The following is a 5845-nucleotide window of genomic DNA, read 5'->3' on the forward strand; positions in this document are numbered from 1 at the left end:
CCGTTAGTCTTGTAGAAGAATTTAATTGATATGATATTTATAATTTTTAGGATTCTATTAAAATATTTTAATTTTTAAAGATGAATTGAAAATTTAAACTATAACTGGACATATCGTGAAATTAACTCTAAAATAAACATCTTCATCATAAATCCTTCCCAAGGACATCTCTACCATGTAAAATGCTAGTAGTTAATTACTATGTATACACATTCAATTTTTTATATTAAATGACCAATTGAGTTTAATTTAACTGGTGATGTAGCTCCTATAATATATATGAGAACGTGATATTGAATATATTTTTCTTTTGATTTATGAATAGAGGAAAATCTAGATAGTATATATATTTGTATTAAATTATTAAGAAAGTTATTATATTAAATTATTTATGCAAATAAAAGAGTGAAGACAAAATTAGCATAGTTGAGCAATGGAACACTTGGGGCACACATGTTCTTTGTCTATTATAAATATGCATAACCCTTAAATTAATGCAAGCCTGTGCCTTTGTTCACACACCCTTTGTTAGCTATCATCTCAGTTGCTTAATTTCTTTCTCTTTTGTACTTTCTTCACAAAATCACCCAAAAAAATTCAGTCTTTCAGTTCCTAAAGATGGGGGGAAATTCACCATGCGCTTCCTGCAAGTTGCTTCGTCGCCGCTGTGCCAAGGACTGCATCTTCGCCCCTTACTTCCCTTCCGATGATCCTCAAAAGTTCGCCATCGTTCACAAGGTTTTCGGTGCCAGCAATATCAGTAAAATGCTTCAGGTATGAACTTAGGAAGTTATATTAGAAATTTAAAGAATACAAAATTATAAAATTTCAATAGGTATGAAATTAGATCATCAATAAAAAATATAAAAAATATTTAAACTATAAGAGAATTTGAAATTTCCAGGAGCTGCCTGTGCAACAGAGGGTGTATGCGGTGAGCAGTTTGGTGTACGAGGCGAACGCGAGGGTGAGAGATTCCAGTTTACGGATGCGTAGGGGCGATATCTTTTTTGCAGAACCAGGTGTCGGAGCTCCAAATGCAGCTGGCCGTGGCTCAAGCTGAGATACTTTGTATCCAGATGCAGCAACAAGTCCAAGACCCGATGGCTCAACAGCTTCCGACCCTGAACCCGACTGCTGCCCACAGTGGCGGCGCAGTTGATCAATTGTTGGAGGACGACGACGACAAACAATATCTTCTCCGCAATCACCACCACCACAATCAGTTCATCAATTCTAGCAGTGTAATTCATGATCAATATTCTCTCAAGAGAGAGACCATCTTTGGTGACATGGTTTCTTAATAATAAAACCTCCCATTTACTTTTTCCTTTTTCCTTTTAATTATTATTTAACAAATATTCCATGATAATATACACACACATATATATATTTCATATAACTCGAACTCATAAACTTATTTTAAAGTACATTGAACTTTTTATAATTCATTTTTAATGAATAATATAGCCGAAAAGTGGAATATCATTTCTTAAAGTTTCTTTGTTTTTCTTTTTTCAATTATTAAAATGACAAGTAGGGACGAACTGTAGAGTATGTGCAAAGACAACAAATAAAGGCTTAAAAAAAAGAGTAAGATGATAAGGTCAACTCTAGCATGTGAGAAGTGAAGTATAGATAGGGTTTTCTTTAATTACTTTGATAAAATATTAATAGTTTATACTTAGTGTTCCGAAAGTAAAATCAGCTAGACTATACTAATTTTTGGGTGAGTTGAAATGTTGAAAATTTTCTTGATCAATTCTCGAATTTGTTTTGATCTTAATTTTAAACGTAAAACAAATTTTAAAATATTTAACAGTATATAATTCAAATAATTCAATACCGAATATCATGTCATTTAGGGGTAGGTAACATTGATTAGATGTTAAAAATAATGATTTTGTAATAAGTGATATTAAATTAATAATTATCTAATTTCACGCTCAATGTATTCATAGATGAGATAGATATATGATAGATAATCATCACGATGATTCGTGACGAGAATATCATAAGATTAAATAAGAAAAAAATGTCACAACTTGAAAAAATAAAGAACATTAATTCCAAGTTTAAAAAAAAAAATCTTAAAATTTGAAAACATACCATACGTATTATATCAAACATATCTTAGAAAGATAATTCTAATAAACACGGTAAGACAATTTTTTTTTTGAATTTATTACAGAAAGAAAATAGTAATTTTTTAAAAGAATTATTATCACATGATGAGCGCATGAATGTCTAATTATTGTCTTAAAGAATGTAGTGACAAATTTTGCTCCTTTTAATTGCTCATTGCAGTTGTAGATGTACATAATTTTTAATTAAACTGCCTATTATCCTCTTATTGAAACAAAAATAGTACACTTGACGTTGTTTCCACGTGCCATGCTAGATCTCACTTCATCAACTTTCATGTGGGTTGGGACGTGCAAGAAATTTAACCTCTAAACCAATGTTTATTTTCTCAGATTTAATTCCTAATTTTCTATTTAATTATTTTAGTCATTTTAAACTCTAATTTAATTATATCATCCATTCATCATTTAAATTAGAATTGAACTTTTGAAAAATATAAAGTAAATAAATTTAAAACGATCAAATACAATTAGTGATGGATCCAAAAACAATTTTTAGAGTGGATATATATATATATATATATATATATATTAACACAATTTTTGAATAGGATGAGCACAAATAAAATTTCAAAATAAACACTATCATTAAAATAAGTAACCATCAAGAAGTTGTGGATTCACCTGTGAATATAGTATAAAGATTTGAAATCATTGAAATTAAGTCGCAATTATTGTAAAAAGCTTATGGTTAGTTATTCTTAGAGTAAATTATAAATTTAGTAATTGAACTTACTATCTCTGCTATTTTATTCATTATATATTTTTTAATTTAATCACTGATCTTTGTACAATGGATTTTTTCTCACTCCACCTTTAACTTTCGCGTTATGACATGGCTCGACTAAACAATTTTTTTAATTGTTAAATTCCGAATCATAAAAAAAAGGAAATAATTTTAAAAAATAGGAGTTTTGAGATATTATCCTGTTTTACTTGGAACGACTGAACAAGAAGTCAAAAAAACTTCTCAAAATTCTTTAAAAAATTTCTTAACAAAATTCGAACACGAATTGAGGGGTTTAGGGTTGGGTTTGTGAAATTGATTTAGGGAGGAAACCAAAACGAGCATAGTGGGCTTGCTAGTGATGATCGTGACTGACGCTCACATGGTCACTTTTTTTCTGTTCTTGAAGTGGATTGTCATTTTCTGGATTTGTGTGGAACGTACTTAGGAGAGGGAGAGGGGATATAGCAGCTGCGAGAAATCGCCTTTCACAATAAACTTTTAAAGTTATGGATTTTGACCCTAATGAATCTTAAATAAATATATATTAATTTTTATTTTGTTTTATTGAATTATAAATCATATGTGGCAGATTTAAGTACTAAAATAATCCACATATTCATCTATCAATGAGAAAAAGATAATTAAACCAAAAAATTAAAGATCAAGACTTAAATTTATTAAGTTTAAAACTGCTAGGATCCTACAACTCAACTCTATTTTTATTGTTTAATTACCTTTTAGAACCCTATTAATTGTAAAAGATAAACAACTTGGCTCCTCCTATAATTCAATCCTTGTTTCTCCCATGACAGTTCGTAAGCTTAAAAATTGTGATTAGAATTTTGTTTTTATTTAATTTATAATTATAAAATAAATTCGTATTTTATATTTTAAATAGTAAAAATAACTTAAAAATTATATAAAAATCATTAATCATTTTCATTTACTTGAAAGATATTTAAAAAAGCATTTATGGGGAAAAACACTTTAAAACTACACCAAATAATATAAACAATCATAAAAAATACAAATTATCAAAATAAAGTCTAAAAATCAATATACAAAATCGAAAATCAAATTATCATGGATAGTTCAAAGAATCTTTAAAATCTAATCAAATCGAATTAGTTTTCACCTTAAATATATGAAATAATTAAGCAAAAATCCAAGCCTCATATTTCTCGCTTTGCTTTGCTTACGATGGAAAGCATTATCCTAATTAATTAAATCAACCTTTTCCAAATTTTATTTTATGAATTTTACAATATTTAAAAACTTTTATTTATTAATTTAATCTTACTATAAGATAATTTTGGATAAAAATTAAATATAAAAATTTGGAATTTTACTATAAAATAACAATGTCAATTCCTTAATACTATCTAGCAACTTGATCAATGTAATCATTTTTGTATTATTATTAGAAAAGATTCGTTGCATAAAAAACAAGAAATTAATCGTTGAAAATGACAGCCTAATTGATATAAAATGCGGGGTTTAGGTGTAAAATGGATTGAATTTGGCTACATGCATGTGTCCATGAAGCTTCTATCCTCCATTCATAGGTAAAGAAAGAAAGAAAAGCAAAAATAGAAAATTAAAAAAGAAACCCTAAATTGTAAAGACATATGAAGACAAAGATACTTACTTTGCAACTTTAAGGGGACAAGGATAGGATAGTAGGGGAGAAAGAAAGAAAGAACTAAATTTTGTTTCTCTCTGTTGTGGGTGGGGAGTGCTCGAGGTTAATACTTCCAAGCAAATGTGGTTTTCATTTTCAAATTTATCTCTCTTTCTCATATTAATTTTTTATAAAAACTCATTTAAAATCAATAAAAAATTATCTATAAGTTTCCAATCTCTTCTTATAATTGTCTCATTTCAAACAAACTCCTCAAATCTAGAAAAAACCCTCAAATATGAAAAAAAAAATCTTAAAATACATTGTTTGTCATCTCAAAAGAATGTTTCTCACCATTTTTTTACACAAACCAAGCGACATCAGTGGTTACGAGATTTGTTGTTATCCCTTAGATAAGTGCTTTATTTGATTAATATTTTATTTTTAAATTGTTCCTTAATCGTTGGTTTTTGTGGCTTATTTATTCGTTTTGATTCATTTTCTGTGCAAGATACTAAATTCTGGAAATTTCATTAAAATGATATAATTCTGCAGTTTTTTTTTCGGAATCAAAGCTGGGTTAATGAGCATGACTTTGGGCATGACGCATCTGATGTGGCGATGACATCAACACCTTTTAGAAGGTCCAGTCAGAGCTTCTAGAAGAATGAATGGATCAACCCCACGTTTCTGTAATTCAGATTTAAATTAAACTCATGTTTTAGGATATTATTTTAAATATTATATTATATTTTATCTTATCTTTATTTTAGATGTTTTAGTTTAAATAGTTTTAAGTATTTTTATTAGAATTTATTTCCTTATTTTATGAAATATTTTTACCTTATTTTTAGAAATTTGAAGGCTATAAATATCCTCTCAGGGTAAACTTAAAAATATATATCTCAACAACTGAGAATTTACTCTTCTTATTCTCTCTAGTTTTATAAAATTTTCTCTTTTCTTTTCTTTTCAAGTTTTTTTTTTTAAAGTTTTATTTTCAAAAATGCCAAGTATGACTTTTTTCATGCTTAGCTAACTTTCTTTTAAGCTGAAGGCTAAAGTGATGACTCAATTCCAAACGTGAGAATTGCAAGGCACTTAAATCGCTTCGGATCTATCTCTCTGTTTTATGGGCTTATTTTCAAATCAAAATAATTTTCAAAACCAAAATTCGATGTTGGTCTGGATATTGTTATGGTTAACGTGAGAGGAATGATCGACTTATTGAAGTACATTCGACTTCTTGGGAACAAACTTAGTAAAATTGTTTGCTAAAAGGAAACAAAGATTGAAATCAATTATTGTTGAAACAACATAATCCGAGTCGACATCTTTTCGAGCCTCAAC

The 5845-nt window shown here is 28.2% G+C and overlaps 1 pseudogene; it reads left to right on the plus strand.

The window, feature by feature from the left end:
* The first annotated feature begins 513 nt into the window (after positions 1–513).
* Positions 514–1306, plus strand: LOC120217469 (annotated as a pseudogene).
* Positions 1307–5845: the final 4539 nt, after the last annotated feature.

The sequence above is a fragment of the Hibiscus syriacus genome, unplaced genomic scaffold, assembly GCF_006381635.1.
Source record: "Hibiscus syriacus cultivar Baekdansim isolate YM2019G1 unplaced genomic scaffold, ASM638163v2 tig00110187_pilon, whole genome shotgun sequence".
NCBI classification, from domain to species: Eukaryota; Viridiplantae; Streptophyta; class Magnoliopsida; order Malvales; family Malvaceae; genus Hibiscus; species Hibiscus syriacus.